This window comes from Tasmannia lanceolata, unplaced genomic scaffold, assembly GCF_043159265.1.
Source record: "Tasmannia lanceolata isolate RefF3 unplaced genomic scaffold, GAP_Taslan_0.1 ptg000008l, whole genome shotgun sequence".
NCBI classification, from domain to species: domain Eukaryota; kingdom Viridiplantae; phylum Streptophyta; class Magnoliopsida; order Canellales; family Winteraceae; genus Tasmannia; species Tasmannia lanceolata.
Window position 1 is genome coordinate 60,279,785 of NW_027518685.1, and position 20,322 is coordinate 60,300,106.

The 20,322-nt window shown below is 36.8% G+C and overlaps 1 long non-coding RNA gene across 1 annotated transcript; it reads right to left on the reverse strand.

Moving 5' to 3' along the window:
* Positions 1 to 343: 343 nt before the first annotated feature.
* On the reverse strand, positions 344 to 4,145 carry LOC143885403 (uncharacterized). The gene is made up of 2 exons (XR_013253266.1): positions 4,035 to 4,145; positions 344 to 843 (listed from the first exon to the last, which is right to left on the reverse strand). It is a non-coding gene; the product is annotated as an uncharacterized LOC143885403 (long non-coding RNA).
* Between the last annotated feature and the right edge of the window lie 16,177 nt (positions 4,146 to 20,322).

Genomic DNA, 20,322 nt, shown 5'->3' on the forward strand with positions numbered 1-20,322 from the left:
TATATCTTCTCACTTTCTTCATTTTCTTTGAGCTTTCCATCTATGTCTTGCCCCTGGTATCGGTTGTAGCTTTTCTAGACAATCTTCTTATTCTTGAAATAATTTTATCAATTCTTCACACTCTTTAGAGGGTAATGTATTTTCAATCGGCATTCACTGAATCAAAGTTTCAGTGCCAGTGTTTATCATTTCAATTTCATCTTTGAAAGGTTGGGATTGGCGCTCCTCCTCTCGTTCAAGTAATTGCTGTGACTCAAGTGGAGTTTCGTCAATTTTGTCCTCATTTGAGGAGGGAGTCTTATTTTAAGATCAGAAGCACACTTAAGAACAGACACAAGTGAACTTTTTGGAACTGACTGAAATTTTATTTAAAGAAAAGCTATTACATCAGACGACCTATCCTGAACATGCTCACGATTCACAACTCTAAATAAGAAAGAGAAACAGAAGATAACTTGCCTGGACTAGGCATTGACCTTTAACTGTAAGACCGGACTCAACAATTATACTGACCATGATGACTGACTCAACATAAAATAGTAAGTGACTAAAACTTTAACTGCTGCAACTGTTTGGCGTTGAAGGCTCGGCGAAGGCTGGTTCGTTCTGAACATCATCATGGCTGATACTTTCAATTTTGGACAATGATGACTGATTCGCATAGGGAAATGCCCCTAGCTCAATGATTCTGAGAGTGAACTCTGAAGGACTTAGCAAAATAATCTTGAAAAAGGTAGCCCCTAGAGGAGGAACAGACCAGGGGTACAAGCAAGATTGGATTATCTGGACCAGGCATGATCAGATCATGAGAACGCATAATCGAAAGATTGTGAGATTCTGCATCTGCCAGTTAGGGGATGGCATGAAGATACGATCGAATCGTATGACAGAAGAACGAAAGACGCACGATCAAAAGATTAGATGAGATAGCATAAGATTGCTTTCAACGGATAGATCATGAATGACTAATCCTATGAGATCTTTGAAAATTATGGGATTTATATCCTAACCCAAAGGGAAATTTTTTTTTTTTTTTTTTCACATTTTATCAGTGTTACCTGAAGGCATCAACCCTAATCCTAATCTATCGGAGTGGAGAGAGAATCTCGACTCATGACTTTGTTCGTGTATCTAAGGACCGATCGTGACCATTGGAAGATGGACCACGGCCTAATCTAGACACCAATGGGTAGGATATCCTAAACTAGGCTCACACACATGATGCACATGTGTTCGTATACTACATGCATGTGTGGGTTAATCTAGGGGTAAGGCCAAGAGTTCCCTTAGCGCGAATCCCTGTTCGATATACTGTACCAGTGTCCGGCGTATCAGTACGTGAACAAGAGATCCGTTTACGTACCATAAAGGTACTAGGCTAAGGGTGGAATGCTTCTCTAGCACAGAGGCACCAGGTGATGAAATCCCAGTCAACCATGCTAGATAACACTCCGGGTTCCTAAAATAGGACGTGTGTGCACGTGAGATGCAAGAGTTTAGATGCAAGTGATGTAAGTGTGTGCAATATGTTTGCGCAATCTATGATGCCCTCAGGTTTTGTTAGGTTAAGTTCGAGTAAAATGTGATGAGAAAATAAAACAAGACAAACTAATCTAACAAGTATAGAGTTTTTATGAGCCAGTTAAATTAAATTCAAATGAATTATCTTTTGAAATTTTAATGAAGTTAGGTGGTCCCCAGCAGAGTCGCCAGACTGTGGTACCCGGATCCCGCGAGAGGGGCGGGGCGCGAGCCGCCACGCGCTCTCTCTTTTGGTCTCTCGTATCCACGCGATTGGCGTGTGCATTTTAATGTTGATTTGAATTAATCTTTCCTGTGAACTTGGGATCACTAAGGCAATCCGAATTCCACACGAAAGAGACTGACAGAGTCGCCACCTAGATGTGGGATCTAGGACCCGTAATTAACCAGAAATCTAGACTCGCTACCTGGTTACGAGAATGGAAGGTATGGGGAGTTATCCGCCACATGCACCATTCCTGCCCGATAATCGGTCTTCGATTCCAAAAGCTAACTCTTTTAAATTTATTTTAAATGGCTCATTCAACTCTATGTTAATGTGCGAACTAAGTGACATGCATCCTAGAATCTAATTTCAATGTGAATCCTAGATGTGTATCTTGATTTATTAATTTGTCTGGATTCAATCTAAGTGACAGTTCTCCTAGAATTCTAATTTCATGGAAAATCCTAAGTGATTTAATTAAGCATTTACAAGAAAATTAATATATAAAACACCACAATTTGTTGTGGTGCCGACTCGCGGGTGGTATGCCGTCAGACATCCAAGCTGCCTACGTACCCAAGCCTCACTGGGATCAGAGTCGACGTAGTTCGGTGCACCTAAGCTAAGTTACATATGCCTAACTCAACTAAGACACCGACCTAGACGGGATTGACTGTTTCAACAGTTTTAAGAGAAGTTATTTAATTCAAGTTGAGGATTTTATTATCTTAGGATTTCATCGAAGATGCTATATGATTCTTATCTAAATGCAAGTTGTCCCTTAGACTAATGCAGGTTAGCCTACATCCTAGTTTACTAGGCTTGTCCTATGGAAAAGATCGGGTGACTAGTGTAACTAAACCTATGGCACGGTTGCTATACATAGCAAACGTCCGTGATGAGGCTGGACTCCTGACTCTAGGACTCCCTAAAACCTAGGACTCCCTAAAACTTAGGACACGACACGACACGACACCAGTGTTCCTAAATTGGGCTCTAAGGGTTCCTAAAGGAATTTTGAATCCACCGGCTCTTGGGAATCTCGAATTCTTTTGGGTTTGTGGAAACTTTTAGAGTTTTCTTGAAGCTTTTATTATCTGAAGGTATTTAGTGTGTTTGGTAGCTTTTAAAGTTGTTTATTTAGAAGGTTTTAGTTTCATTTGAAATTTTTAGTGGTCTTTTGGTTAATGGCTTTTAACGGATTTTTATCAGTGGATTTTAAATGGGTGAATTTTAGTTTTGTTAATTTTAGGTTGGATGTACTTTAGATTAATGTCTTTCGATTTTGGTTTGGAAAATGACGTTAACACAACCAAGTTTTGACAATTGCACAAATTCGACAAACCATTGACCATTAAAAGATCTGACAAATGCAGCCCACTAAAACTGTCGTAACTCTTTAACCGCTTGGCCAAATTCAACGTACAAACATGCGTTGGAAAGATCTTTTATAGGGCTACAACTTTGTAGTTCTCCATTGTTTGTAAATCTGTGATTTAGAGGTTCGAATTTGTGTTGCAAACAAAAGGACAGCAACATTAAACTGGAAATGCCTAAAGGTGTGCCGCAACCATTTTGGACTTAACTTTTTAACCGCTCGCTGTCTGATCTAGCACGAATACTCGTTGGAAACGGCACGAAAATATCTACTACTTTGTAGTTAACCATTTCCCACGATTCTGTTGTTTAGAGGTCGAAAAATCTGTTTAAAGTCTAACAGCTAGCACTATGACGGGAATGATATTGGCACCCCCATGTTTTCTTTTGATAGTTCTTATTTTTTTAGTGATTAAAAGACGGTGAATATGAAAAATGGCTTGAATGGGCCTGAGATTAGATTCAAATGGGATGTTTGAAAAAGGGGTTGTTTTTATCTACTTGGCAAGGTGGGGTATGGATATTGGGTTCTTGAGATTGAGTGGGGCTGTTGTTATCAAATTGGAGTGGGGGCTGTTGTTATCAATTGAAAGATGGAGGTTTTGTAAGCCAAATTAAATGGGTTTTGATAATTCATGTAAAATTCAAGTTTTCTTTCTTGTAAATGTTCAAAATTTTTAATGAATTGTTTTCCCAAAAGAAATCTAAATTCCCTAACAAGCCAATGATTTCAACATCCCATCGCAAATAGGTTCTAATGACCCTAACACATTAATTATATTTAGCATAAGTGAGAACATGACCAAGGCCAAACTAGTACAAAATTAAACATGACATCAACCAAAATATACGTAAAACAACACTCAATCCTACAAATATAGAAAAGAAAATAAAATTCCAAAAGACATACCTTTTTGTAGACGATATTCCATGCAAACTTATGGAGAAGAGGGATTTGGTCTAGAGAGAGGGCTTGAATTTTCTAAGAGAGGGGTTCTCTCCTCTTTTCTTTTTTTCCTTCTTTTCTTTGGTGAGATGAGAGGGTATTTATAGGAGAATGGGATAGGAGGTTAGGTGAGGTTAGGTGAGGTTAGGTAAGGTTAGGTGAGGTTAGGTGATGTTAGGTGAGGTTAGGTGAGGTTAGGTGAGGTTTGGATGGTTATGATGGGAGGAGAGGTTAGGTGAGGTTAGGTGAGGTTTGAATGGTTAGGATGAGAGGAGAGGTTAGGTGGTTTTGGATGGTTAGACCCAGGTCATGATCTGCCATTGATCTAACGATTTACGGAAATCGGGTCTCGGAATGGAATCAGGGTCCGGGCTATGAAGTGACCCTAGCTTATTTTGTCCCGATTGATGATCCGTAAAGTCAGATCAAGATATTAATGACCTAAAACATATAAATCAATGATAGAGGGGGTTCTCACATGGATTTAACACACTAATTTATTTGTTGATTAAAACAAAACAAAATGGGGTGTCTACAATAGTGAATTATTGAAAGTAATTGAAAATAGTTTTGTACTAAACTCTAAATCTAGAAAAATTGGTGATCATGATAAGAAGTTGTTTTCATTGAATTCAAAAGCTATGATTGCACTTTGTTGTTCTTTACCATATGACATGTTTGAAAACATTTCATCTTGCAAAAAAGCCAAAGAAATTTGGTCTACACTTGAAAAGAACTATAAAGAAAATATTTGTCTTACGGCATTAGAAAATGATTTCGATGATGATGTACATGAATTCACTAATGAAGAATTGTTAATTGCGTGTGAAAAACTTCATGAAAACTTGGATTTGCAAATATCAAAAAATAAGACTACGAAAAATTCTTTGCAAAAGATAACTAAAGACTTTGACATTTTAAAGAAATAATATGATTCACTTGCCTCTATTAATGAAAACTTAACCTTGAAAAATAAATCTCTTAGTGATAAAGTAGAAAAACGTTTGTTGGAACACAAGAAATTTAAACAAGAAAAAGAAGAAGAACTAAAGACAAGTTCATCTCTTGAAGTTAGCACATTGAAAGAACAATTTGAAGAGATGAAACTAGAAAAAGATAAACTTGTGTTGAAAAATCATAAGCTGCAAGAAGAAAAAGCTAATCATGTTTGTTCTCATAACCATTCTTGTACTTCATCTTGTTTCACATCTACTAGCTCATATTCTTGTGATTTTTGTGGTAGATTTGGACATTACAAATCTATATGTAGACTTGATTTGTAAAAAGTAATAAGTTTGTATGGATTAAGAAAGATTCATTGTATAGGACAAACTTGGATGGACCCAAGTTGGTTTGGGTTCCAAAACCCCCTACTTGAGGCATTTTATATGCTTAGTAGATTTAGGGGTTGTGCTGATATTGTAAAATCTTTTGAAAAATCTCAAGAAGATACATGCATTTGAAGTTGATCATTATTTTGTATCTCATATGCACTTGATTGTCATATCTTTTTTTTTTTTTAAAGAAGAGGTTCACTAGATACTTCACTTTATGCATCTAGCTAGTTTGTGCTAAAATGATAAATCACTTGAATCCCATTCTAGACATGTTGTAATAATTGAATATCATTTGTCTAGTTATTTGTGCTTAGTGTTCACATAATTTGAAAATGAACTATAGAGACACACATGTTCATTGATTTATATGTATCTATAATTTAGTGTTCATACCATTTATGGCATATTATATTTGATTGATTTCTATAAAGTCATGTCTTTGTGCATAATAGATGTTTTTCTCTTATAATGGTATGATAATGTACCTTGGTATATGCGTCTGGTAAAATTTGTCCATGCACTTAGTACCAAAATTGACCCATAGGATTAGCCTAGTTGAATTAAAATAGATCTCTAAATTGAGATACAATTAAAACTTAAATCAAAATAAGTCAAAAGATACAATTAAAACTTAAATCAAAATAAGTCAAATGTATTGTGAAATGAACAAAAATGGGTTTAAATATAAAACTTAATGAATCTCCATATACTTAGTTAAAATTTTAAGGAGTTCATAAGTGAAAATGATTGCATTTGCCCAAGGTCTCACTGTCCCATGATTATTCATGAAAATTCTTAGCTCATAAGAACATTCCCTATATTCTAAAGTCTCATTATTGATAAGGGAAGTTGCAAATGCAACTTAGTTCAATGAAAGAATCATGATTCATCCTGATTGAACTAAATCATATGAAGCATGTCCATAACCTTAACTTTTCATCTTTAACATGCAAACCATATGAGAGAATCACTTGTTGAAAAGAACTCTAAGTTGAACCTCAAATAAACAAACAAGTGAAAGTTGATTAAATGATGTGATGTGCTAAGAAACTTTGATTATCTTAAACCCTTCACACCAAACTTACGTGCACAAGAAAAAAAGAAAAACAGTTAAAATCTTAAGGTACATTTGAACATTATGGAATGTATTTGATATTTGTCATCTATATACATTATCCATATTGCATTGATTAGTTCACAAAAATATTATACTTGAGACTTTCTAGATATGTGAGCTTCAAACTTGAGTGGAAGTATCAAATGTAATGATTATTAAAATCCACTTAAAGAGAGGCATGTGATTTAAAGTGGTATATACACACATTTGCCTATTATATGTGATCTATGTATATCATAGTAAAGACTCCTAAGCTAGATCACCAGAAGTTTGAGTTATTTGAAAATATTTCAGTCGTATACTCAAACTTGTACCTCATGAATTTCATTGAATGTGAACATCACTAAAATCATGAGTCTATGCCTAAAAAGCCTAACAAGTGCTAAAAAATTGAATTATATATTGTAAGACCAAGGGTGCACATGGGTTCAATCATTCACCTTACCTTCTTGTTTTGATGCTAGCAAAGACAAATTGATTAGCATTGACAGACTAATGTGTTGCTTTGAGATGTTGTGTTGTATACAGAACTTTCATGTCATAATCGCCATTACACAACTCTTCACAACACATGACTTGTGGATCAAGGATCGAAGGAACCAAGAGCTTACACCTACAGTGAAGACATCCTCATTTGAGGATGTTCAAGTAAAGAAGCTCATCATGAAGAAGATCCAACAAGTTCCCTAAGCAGGTGTGAAGAAGAAGCTTGGCGTTGAACAAGTCATTGGTGACACCTCATGCACCTCACAACATATAGTGAAGATTGGAGGATGTCACAAGAGCCAAGACAAAGTCAAGATGTTCACCCAAGCCAAAGAAGTCCAAGAAAGTGCAAAGGAGCCAAGACATTCCAAGAAGACTCAATGTTCTTATTTTAGAATGTATTTGGAGTTCTCTTGATTTTATATAAAATACACCTTCAAAAGGCTTTCAAAATGATTTTTATACTTAACATTTTACATCTTTGAAAACCATCAACACACCCAAAAATGTGTTTGAAAACCTTGGAGTAAAGCCCAAAGACCATAACCCAAAAGCCCCTGGATTTTAAACTTAAAATGGAATTTTACCGAGGGCCGGTCGACCAGGCTAGGCTTGGCGACCGCGGGATGGAACCTAAAAATCCAAGCCATCTCGAATTCTATTTGGCCGGTCGACTGGGGCAAGCCGGGCGATCGCGGATAGTTTCTGTTTCAAACAGAAACAATCCAGTATGGTGTGGCCGGTCGACCGCGATAATGTTTTGAGCGAAAATTTAATTCCAATAGTAAGCCCTTGCCGGGCGACCGCCATTGGGTCGGTCGACCGTGCCGGTATGAGTTTTGAATTTCAAAAGAAGAGCCCGATAAGGGCGGGCGACCGCCGTGCCTCGGTCGACCGCCGCGACTGGGAAATAGATCCGTTGGGGCTTTCGCAGGTTGACTTTTTCAACGCTGTAAATTACAATTTCCCCCCCAAACGGTCATATTTCCTTGTGGGCTATATATACACTATAAAAAACCTTTCTATACAACATTTTGCAAGATCAAATCCCATCTTCTTGAACCTAAACTTTATATGAAAGGTTAAACCTCTTTGAACTTGTAATTTTACATTCTATCAAGAGGATCTCCATAGGCTTTACATTTGTATATATTCCTTGGAGAGTTTGTGAGCTTTAAATGTTGTAAACAGCCTATCAAGAGGCATTAAGAATTTCTTTCTCTTTATTTCTTCATTCTATGTTTGAGGGTCTCCGATTTGGCTCGGAAAGAAAGGTAAATCAATTGTACGAGGTAGGTGTCATCGGAAAGGCTTCGTGCAGAAAAGGGTGTGATCGCTTTGAAGAAAGAGTTGGTGTAAGGATTTGAGATTCGCTATTTGAAGAATCTTATTAGTTAGTGAAGAATCCCAAGGAGGAAAACTTGGAAGAGAGTAGTAGATCAAGTTGTGACCGAACCACTATAAATCTTATGCCTTGTGGATGCTTTCTTCTTCACCTTCTCATTTGCACATTGTGGTGATTGGTAATCTCTAACCCAACTTATGTCTATGTTTTAATTGAACAAGGGTTAGTGAATGCATATTTAAAGTAACATCCAAACCCTAGCTCTTAATATCCTTATTGATTGATCAAGGGTTAAACTTGTTAAGGCTTAATGTATAACTTGATTTTAGTAACACAATTAATTAAGCCCCAAATTTTTAAGTAGCCAATTCACCCTCCCCCCTCTTGGGTTGTCACCTTGTATTTCACTTGGTATCAGAGCTAAGGTTCTTAAGAGATTTTTAAATTCAAAATCTTCAAGAGATAAAGATCCGTGACAATCCAATGGATTTTGAGGTAGGCCAATCCGCTATAATTCCTCTATTTTTTTATGGAACAAATTTTAGAGTTGGAAAATTAGACTGCTTGGTTATCTCAAATCCATAGACTTTGACATCTTAGATGTCATTGAAAGGGGATTTTCTATTCCAAGAAAATGCACTAAAAATGATGCAAAATTCTTTTCATTAAATTCAAAAGCTATTATTATAATATGTTGTGGATTATGTCCCAATGCTTATGAGAAGATTTCATCATGTTCCAATGCAAAAGATATCTGGACTAATCTTGAAAATTTTTATGAGAAAAATGATACTCTTTTTTTAAATGATAAAAATACTGTAAAAAAAGAATCAACAAAAATCTTTTGCAAAGGAGAATTCTTTCAAACATTCAATTTCTGATTTAGAAAAATAAATTAAAAATTTGAAATCGGAAGTTAATGATTGTTTGAAAAGAAATAAAAAATTAAGTCATTTGAGCAAAATCTTGATAAACAAGAATGATGACTTAATTAAACAGTACAATATCCTTGGAAAAGAAAATGAAAGCCTTGAAACCACAAACAAGAATTTAAATGAAGAATATAAACTTGTTTGTGAGAATGAAGAAAAATTAAAAGCTAATTTATCTCAACAAACAGATTGCTTTGAAAATCAATTGACTGAGATCAAATTAGTTAATAAAGAACTCTCTATGAAGAACCAAAGAATACAAGAAGAAAAGGACAAACATGTTTGTCATCATATGTATTCTTGTGGTTCTAGTTGCTCTTCATCTACCCACACTTATTCATGTTCATATTATAGTAGATTAGGGCATCACAAATCTAGGTGTAGGCTTAGATTTGTGAAATCAAGCAAGTTTGTGTGGATAAGAAAAGATACACTCCCACACACAAACTTGATTGGAACCAAATGGATTTGGGTTCCAAAATCCCCCACTCAACTTATTATTTAAAATTATTAATATCTGGGGTTATGCTTCAATTGCTATATCATATGAATTCTATCTAGATACTATTTCAATAGTGAATTCATTGTATCTAGATCATTCGTGCTTTAATGACATATCATTTTATAATCAAGCATTGATACATATCATTAATTATGTATTTAATAGAGTCTATCCTTGCTTATTGAGCTTCATGATTGTATCATATTTATCTCATAGTCTATGTAGAAAATAAGGAATTACCTCTGTAGAGTATATGTTGTGCTTTATTGAAATTCATCTAAGTGCAAAGACACACACATATGCACTTAGCATCCGCATCTAGATGAACTAACATGTCAAATATTATTAGATATTGATCAAATATAATATTTTGATATCTAGCAAAATTCACCTAGATCATCCACAAAGAACTTCATTGAAAACATATGTCCATTCATCCATTTGAGCTTAAATGATAGGAAAATAGAAATGAATTTTTTAGGAGGCCTCACATTGTCTTGGGATCGAGTTTACACGTTCATTAGAATTTCATAAATACAAGAAAAATAGGAGAAAATCGATTTGTCCACAAAATCCCTTGAAAAATATCAAGAAATTGAAAACAGGGGTGTGGCGGTCGACCGAGCCTCGGAGGGCGACCGCGGAAGGCAATCTGGACAAAAATAAAAAGAAAAACAGATTTGTCTCGGCGGACGACCGCGACGATCGAAAACTGTTTTTAAACGGCTTCCGCCATTTTATTTTTCACTTCCGCCATTTGTCTTTCTCTTAGATGTTTTGCTCCTCTTTATCTCTAAATCAATTTTTTAGTACCAAAGCTTCAAGATTAAAGGGCTCTAGTGAGGTTTGATCCATTTCCTTTCTTCCATTTCTCATTTTCTTTCCTTATTCTTCGTTTCTCTCTATTAAATCTCTCCATTGTTCTTGTTCGTTATTTTCTTTATCATATCTCCTTTAATCTCTCATCTTCTTTTCATTGTTCATCATCTCTCTATTTTTCCCTTATTTTCCTCTTATTTTTCTCGTCCCTCTCAAAACCCTAGCTCTCTAAAATGTCGGCATCAAGAAAAACCACCGCACAAAAGGGCAAAAAGGCACGAACCGAACCCGAAGAACAAGTATTCCCCACCGAACGCTTCTTCAACAAAAGAGCAATGGACCGCTATGAAGAATATTCAAAGCGAGTCCTCATTTCTGGAAAAAGGGTAATGTTTAGAGACTTCAAAAAATTCCAACTCAGGCCGCTCTTCGCTCATCAAGGTTGGGAATTCTTTCTTGAATATAATGCTATAATCTATCCCGAAGTAATCAAATATTTCTATGCTAATCTTGAGATTTCTCAAAACGATGTTGTGATGAACACATACCTCAAAAAGGCGGTTGGGCTAAGTTTACCTGATTTTTGTAGAATCATTGAGGTACACAATGATGGTCAAAGAATTTTCTTCTGGAATAAGAATGAGATTGACAATCACTTCGACATGACAGAGGTTTATAGAACCTTAGGAACTGTACCTCTTCAAAGGAAAAAATTAAATATAGTTGTCAGCTCCATGAATGACATTGCTAGATTGATTCACAAAATAGTCGCCTACAATATCACACCACGGGCTGGAAATTTTGATGCCGTGAAACTCTTTAAAGCCTTAGTAATCCACTGCATTATGGAGAAGATTAAACTGAATTTGGGATATATTATTTTTGGGTATATGGATGAGGCGGGTAAGAAAGGACATGGAGGACTATCTTTTGGGATGCTCATTACTAAGCTTGTAAGATATTGGAAAATTGATATATCAAATGAGCCCTACAAAAATCCTGATCCCATGCTCAACCAAACCACCATTACGCTTATGAAGATCCCTATACCTGGTCAAGAAGGTCCTAGTGTAGTTTCACGAGATGAGATTGATGATGCAGCAGATGAAGCCGAGCGAGTGGCCCAGGTGCAGCAGCAGAGGAGAACTCATGAGAGATCACAGCATCAGGCTCCTACCGCTGGCTCATATGAGGATTTCGCAAGAGATATCTCATCCTTGAGGTCTGGATTAGATACCGTCTCGACTAGACTGGAGACTCTCATGACTGGGTTTGATACCCTATCTACTGCCTTTACGACTGCAGAGAGCCAGCGAGCCTCTGATCATGAGAGACTTATGCAGCTTATGGCGAGGTAGCATAGAGAGATGATGCAAGCTTATCAGAGGAGTCAGTCCACCAGATATTACACCTCACGGTCATCTCGTGAGCATCAGCCTCATCCCTCTTAGGAATGATAGATAGACAGCACCCTCTTCGGCAGCAGTTGCAGTTGGTTACATCTTTTAGCTGCTTGATCATTTTTTTTTATTCCCTCTTCTCGCCCAGGTTGGGCTTTTGGATTATGTTTTCTTTTCTTCATGCAGGATGGTTATGCCCAATGTGGGCTTTTATTTTGGTTCATGATGTGAAGGGGGTGTGTCTCTTCCATCATTTTTTCATGTATATGGGATCTATTCCTGTCTCATCTTTATATATACATGAGTTCTTTTGGTTGCCATGGATATGTTCTCCTGTGATTGTTTATTATTTTGGTATCCATGTGTTTATTAGACTATAGTTGTTTCAACTTTATAATCCTATGTCTAATAATCATCCATTCTAATTCAAAGTGTATTTCTCATTTGAATGGAGCAAAAATTAAAATGGGTAAAGTGATTAATAATCATGGGCTTATGTGCTAGAGTTAAATACATTTAGATTAATTGCACATAATCAGGGGGAGCTTGTTACTTATAAATGTATAATCATTTATGGTCAAACAAACTTAAACTCAAAAGTTATGTTATATTTCTGAGCATGTTCATGCTCAAGAAGAGACTTCTCTGCCCTATAACAAGAAATTCCCATCAAAATGCAACTTGTAAACTTAAATGATTAAGTCATAGATCTGAGCATATCTTTGTTCAGGTAGATACTTATATGCCTTCAAAAGTTGTAAATAAAGCCCAAGTGTTCAAATCATTCACCTTTCATCATTGTACCTTGTCATGCCCTCCAACACAAGTTTCACCTGGGGCCTATGACAAATTCATAGGGGGAGATCTCAATGGTTATATATTCATGATTATATAGATCAATGTGATGTGTTCACATCGTTTATTGCCCTTATTATTGTGCTTAACTTTCAAATCATTTGATCAAAAACAAAAAAAAACAAAAAACTTTTTGGCTTATCATGCATTTCACTTTTATTTTTCTTTGATAAGCATCATTTTAGAGCTTAAATGTATTATCATGTACAAGGCACATAGCTTAGCAAAGCTATTATTCATATTAACACCTCACTTGCACTTTCACTTGCTGATTCCTACCTTTTTGCTGTTGTCAAAAGGGGGAGAATTTTGGGAATTGATTAGGTAGTCCAATTATATATGCACCATATGTTTTACAGTTATTAATTATACTTGTGCATATAGTGAGGGGGACCTATGCTCTATTGTGTATATCATATCATGCTTATTCATCTATTGGTTGATATCTCCTTCCTCCCTAATGAATTTGTTTGCCATCATAAAAAAGGGGGAGAATGTAAGCCCAATGGTGCACATGGGTTCAATCATTCACTTTACTTTCTTGTTTTGATGCTAGCAAACACAAATTGATTAGCATTGACAGACTAATGTGTTGCTTTGAGATGTTGTGTTGTATACAGAACTTTCATGTCATAATCGCCATCACACAACTCTTCACAATACATGACTTGTAGTTCAAGGATCCAAGGAACCAAGCGCTTACACCTACAGTGACGACATCCTCATTTGAAGATGTTCAAGTAAAGAAGCTCATCATGAAGAAGATTCCACAAGTTCCCTAAGCAAGTGTAAAGAAGAAGCTTGGTGTTGAACAAGTCATTGGTGACACCTCATGCACCTCACAACATGCAGTGAAGATTGGAGGATGTCACAAGAGCCAAGACAAAGTCAAGATGTTCGCCCAGGCCGAAGAAGTCCAAGAAAGTGCAAAGGAGCCAAGACATTCCAAGAAGACTCAAGGTTCTTATTTTTAGAATGTATTTGGAGTCCTCTTGATTTTATATAAAATGCACATTCAAAAGGTTTTCAAAATGGTTTTTATACTTAATATTTTACATCTTTGAAAACCATCAACACACCCAAAAATGTGTTTGAAAACCTTGGACTAAAGCTCAAAGACCATAGCCCAAAAGCCCTTAGATTTTACAGTTAAAATGGAATTTACAGGGCCGGTCAACTGGGCTAGGCCGGGCGACCTCGAGATGGAACCTGGAAATCCAGGCCATCTCTAATTCTATCGGTCCGGTCGACAGGGGCAAGCCGGGCGACCGCGGATAGTTTCTGTTTCAAACAGAAACAATCCAGTATGGTGTGGCCGGTCGACCTCCATGGGTCCGGTCGACCACGATAGTGTTTTGAGCGAAAATTTAATTCAAACAGTAAGCCCTCGCCGGGCAACAGCCATTGGGTCGGTCGACCGCGCCGGTATGAGTGTTGAATTTCAAAAGAAGAGCCCGATAAGGATGGGCGAACGCCGTGGCTCGGTCGATCGCCGCGACTGGAAAATAGATCCGTTGGGGCTTTCACAGGTTGACTTTTTCAACCTCGTAAATTATAATTTTACCCCCAAATTGTCATATTTCCTTGTGGGCTATATGTACACTATCAAAAACCTTTCTACACAACCTTTTGCAAGATCAAATCTCATCTTCTTGAACCTAAACTTTATATGAAAGGTTAAACCTCTTTGAACTTGTAATTTTACATTCTATCAAGAGGATCTCTATAGGCTTTACAATTGTATATATTCCTTGGAGAGTTTGTGAGCTTTAAATGTTGTAATCAGCCTATCAAGATGCATTGAGAGTTTCTTTCATTTTATTTCTTCATTCTATGTTTGAGGGTCTCCGATTTGGCCCTGAAAGAAAGGTAAATCAATTGTAAAAAGGAAGGTGTCCTCGGAAAGGCTTCGTGCAGAAAAAGGTGTGATCCCTTTGAAGAAGGAGTTGGTGTAAGGCTTTGAGATTCCCCCTTTGAAGAATCTTATTGGTTAGTGAAGAATCTCAAGGAGGAAAACTTGGAAGAGTGGAGTAGGTCAAGTTGTGACCAAACCACTATAAATCTTGTGCCTTGTGGATGCTTTCTTCTTCTCCTTCTCATTTGCACATTGTGGTGATTGGTAATCTCTAACCCAACTTATGTCTATGTTTTAATTGAACAAGGGTTAGTGAATGCATATTTAAAGTAACATCCAAACCCTAGCTCTTAATATCCTTATTGATTGATCAAGGGTTAAACTTGTTAAGGCTTAATGTGTAAATTTATTTTAGTAACTCAATTAATTAAGCCATAAATTTTTAAGTAGCCAATTCACCCCCCCTCTTGGGTTGTCACCTTGTATTTCATATATATAATTGGCTTTAAAAGAGAAAAATTAAACTGAAATGTGTTTTGATACTCACACTTGATTATTTCATTAGAATAAATCTATCAAAAACACATCTAACAAACTAATAGGGAACATAAAAATAAAAATGACCATTCCCTAAAAGATTACAACTAACTTGCTTGTATAAGAAAATTTAAAAGATCTAGTTGTCCTCATAATAGGTTAGAGTTGCTTATCCTACGATAGTGTGCGTCATCAAACTTATTTGGTTTTGCTATCCTTGGTGTGCTTTTGTTTGTTTATTTATAGCATTCTATATATATGTGATATTCCCCTTGTATGGTATTAGCTAAATGGTAAGATGTTGAACCTTAAAGTTAAAAGTGTTAGCCCAAGGGTTCCCCATGGGTTCACTCAATCACATTGTTTTGATGATTAACAAATGCAAATTGATTAGTCATTTATGGACTAATTATTTGCCTTGAGTGTTGTGCTATAGACAGGTAATTCACAAGTCAAATCATACTAGCACGCACCTTGTTGGCATATGCTTGAAGATGAACCAAACATAATGGCAAAGGAGCTTGGAACATACTTGGACCAATCACACCTTGGAGGTACCAAGGAGAAGCTCATCATCAACCATCTCAAAGCATTGAACAAACAAAGGAAGATCAATGAAGGCCAAAGCTTATGGATCAACAACTTGCAAAGGAGCTGGAACCAAATGGTGGCATCATCCTTTGAAGGTGTCAAGCAAAGAAGCTCAACCTTGAAGATCCCAAAGCAAGCCAAGCACACTATTGAAGATCAAATGAAGATTGGCTCAAGAGAGCAAAAGAGTACGTAGAATGGTAGTATGTATTACCTTTCTCTCTTGTGTTTTCTCTTATCAAGGCACATCTTAAAACCCCTAAAAATATATTTTTCAAAGAGACTAACACACCCTTTAAGGACTTAAATGGATAAGTGAATGGCCATGGTGGTGTACCAACATGTTGGGACCCATATGGCATTCAACACAACATTAAACAAAATAGAGTTCCGAAGAAACAACCTGGACCAGAAACTAAATCCTATCAAAACTTGTTTAATACATTTTCAAATATTTTTGAAAATAATTTTAACAGATAGCTCTCATTTTTCTCATATCCGTAGAGTACATGAACGTCAAAATCCGACAAGAAACGAAGGAGATACGAATTTTTCAAATGAGACACTGTTTGCTGGAAATCCAGTCTCGGAACTCCGAGAATTATTCTCGGAGCTTCGAGCTCGGAACTCCGAGAAATGATCCAGGTTCTAAAATTAAAAGCTCTGTTTGAATTCTCGGAACTCCGAGAAGTGTTTTTGTTCAAAAAAATATAGCCGTTGTGGTCCAACGGCTAGTTGTTTATTTAACCCAGTTTTGACTATTTTGCCCCCCAAACGGTCACATGGAGTTGGGACACCATATATACCTATCTAATGGGTCTAAAACATAAGATGAACATTGTCCAACTTAAAAAAATCCTAGAAAATCATTTGTGAACTATTTTTGGGTAATTTCTCTCACCAACCTCTTGTGCCTTGATTTGAGAAAATCATTTGAGATTAGTTTAGGCTTAAACTTGTTTATTCTTGAGAGCATCCTTGGAGCTTCCACTTGCATTGTAGCCTACATAGAGGCAAAGCTTTTATCTTCTTCTTTATTCGATCGGTGGCAAGGGCATCCGTTGTTTTTAATTCCCTTGGGTGAAGCGCTTAGAACTCGGCTGAGAAGGAGAGTCATTGTAAAGGTGGAAGGGCATCCTTATTTAATTCCCTTGGATTGTAAAAGCCTTAGAGCCGGGCGTCGTGGAGGTCTCAATAGTGGAAATCCTCAAGTGCGACCTTGAGAAGATGGAGTAGGCCGTTTGCTGAACCACTATAAATCTTTGTGTCATTTGTGTGATTGGTATTTCTCTCACTCCCACTCACTCTCTTATTTGATTATTTGTGGTTAGAATTGAGTGAGTAGTTAGCATTGATAATCAACCTAAATATCTTAACCTTGCTAACTAGGCTATTAAAATTACCTAATTAAGTTTGCTAATCAACAAGGGTTTTTGAACTTATATTAATTTGTAATATTGTTTAAGTTCAACTATTTCAAATTTAATTAAACAAGGGATAAGTCTTGGGTGAAATCTTAGAAAAAGTTTTTAAAAGGTAAAGGTTTTATAAACATCCTATTCACCCCCCCTCTAGGTTGCCAAACCAAGTCTATACTTGGGTTTCAAAAAGCTACTTAATTGGTACTTTTAGCCTTCTTACTTCTTAAGAAGGAGACAGTACCCTCACCTATAATCAATACATCTAATTCATTTTGCTTCTAGCCAACATCTTAACCATGATATATATTATATGCATATAGTTAGGGGGAGCATGTGTTGCTAGGATGTCTCATCACCTTTTGACATCATTTGAGTATCCTTAGCAAACATGTAGTTGTAGCCCAATGGTTGTTTTTCAACTAATCACCTCTTAAACCCTTGGTGACTCTGTATTAGACAACCTTTTGGATTCATACTCTGTATGAGTCACTTACATAGGGGGAGCTATACATGTTAATATCTATCCTTCTATCTTATCATATGTTTTTTGACATAGGCATTACATTACATATGATAGGTACACTCATTTGGAGCCCCATTGCTCCATTTGTGTTATATTTAGCTCTTGTCTTATACTTTCATTTTGAGATCATCTCTCATTTATGGCAAGTACCCTTAGCCTGAGTCTCAGTGTCAGATCATCTTAGGCTTTAGACTTATCTTGGTTGTACTCATGTGTCCATCATCACTACCAATGATAAGTATCTTGTTCTAGAGTTCAATTTTGAAAACTCTCTAGAACTCCCATTCATAGGATAGTGCTTGAGTTGATCATCTCATTTCCTATGAATTCATATACTTATCATGTGCATTATACGTCATTTGCACTCAATCTCCATGATAAGTTTGTGCAAAATGAGTTATCATTGTCATATCCTTAGCCATTTTGCCTTGTCATGCCTTGCCTCATAGGTTTTACCCAAGGCCAATGACAAATACTTAGGGGGAGAGCCAAATTGTCTCATCTTTATATTTATATGGATCGTAGTGATATGCCTCACAATGTCCATTGCTCCATTAGTTGTGCTTAAATTACAAATCCTCTAGATCGAATAAAAAAAACTGCTTATCATGAACTTTGTCTGAATTTTCTTGTTGAATCTATTATGATAAGCATTAGGAGAGCTTAAATATGCATATCATTCAACTTCTTATGAGCCATAGCGTTAGTTTGTAGTATTTCTATATCCGTTGCATTTGCTCATCTTACATAGCTCCACATAGGACCAAACATAGAATTATCTTGCAAATGCAAATCATATCTCTATGTGTTGCTTATCCTTTATCCCTATTCCTATCATGTGTATTTCAAGATGGATTATCTTATATTCATGAGTTTCATAATAGAACCATAACGTCATATCTTCTTAATCTTTTTGCTTGTTATGACATGCCTTGATTCATCTATGTTCATGCATAACAAAATTTAGGGGGAAGCATAACTATAAAATCTTATATGTTTATATGCTTCATAGGATTGTGTTTAGAATGTTCATACTATTAAACACCATTTGATTGTGCTTAAACTGCATATCTTTCTCTACATACTAAAAAAAAAAAAAAGGGGGCATGTCATGCTATACCTTGAAATTGCACTATTTATCTCATGATAAGTATACAATGAGCTATAACTTGTCATATCTATTCTAATTGAATGGGTCATAGGGTTACTTAACTTTAGATATCTTCATATACACCCTAAAACTAAGTTAAAATGATATATATCTCTTTGATTTTTCAACATAGGATTGCTTTGTCTTAGTTCATCTCATTTCCTATGTTCTTATGCTCTTATCATGTCACTTATAACTTGTTGATCCAGCATCCACGATAAGAAGTTAGGGGGAGTGCCTATTGAGTATCTCTTATGTCAACTATTGTGCTTAAATGGCTAGCCTGTTCTTTTTGGTGATTCTTAAAGGGGGAGAATTTGTAGCATTGATTAGTTGTCCTTTATTTCATATGCATCACATACTATAATTGGCCCTCAGCCGGAGAACCTCTGAGCCTTGCTGAAGAAGTTGATCTGCCACTCCGTATCCTCTCTCCATAGTATACTTCAAGGATTGCTTATAATTGGCAATAAAGTGGGAAACGTCACCAGGAGCGAGACAATCTCCGGAAGCAGGGGAACCCAAATGTTCCTTGGGTTCCACTTTCCGCTTCTTCTTACCCTGGGAGCCGCGATCCGCTCTCTCAACTCCAGCCGATGGGGAAACCGCCGCCACCGGAATCACCACTTCCAGCGATTCAAGCTCCGCCACCGGTGGTTTTTTGCCATCTGCGACCTCTTAGTTCTCCGAGATACCGGTTCTTCGACGAAAACTTGAGGCTCCTCATCCCCATCCGAGGGCGACTTCACCTCCACCACCGCAATTATCGCTCCTGGTTTATCATTGCCGACAAGCTCCTGAGACATTTCCACAAAGAGAAAGGAAAAAGGAGGAGGAGATGGTAGATAATCCTTTTCCTCACTCCTATTTTATAGGCTCTATTGGGTGCGAAAATTGGGCAGGATTTAATATCCAGCCGATTTTCAAAACCTCATTTGAAGTGGGGAAATAAAAACCTCTCCCATTTTCAAAAAGCCGTGCAGAAAATTAGGCGGGATTCAATGCTTCCACCGCCCATAATGATGAAAACGGTCAACAACCGGTGAAAAAACATGCTCCGTTATGAGCCGTCTCCTGAAGAATCCACGCTTATCAAAGGACGTGACCCACCAATTTCTGATAAAAACTCTTCAACTCCATCATCTTCTGAGAGTCGGCACCGGTCCACCGTTTGAAAATTTTAGCTACTTCCTTGACCCTTACAAAGGGACAAGAAAGTAGGGGGCAGTATGTTCGGGGTAAAATCGGTATACACAGTACCGACCCTCAACTCCATCCTTCACCGCTCGGCCAGATTATGTCAACCTCCACAAGCAACACTCATTAACGAATCACGCCCATAAGATTACACCCTCATACGGTAACGAACCTCAAGAGAAGTC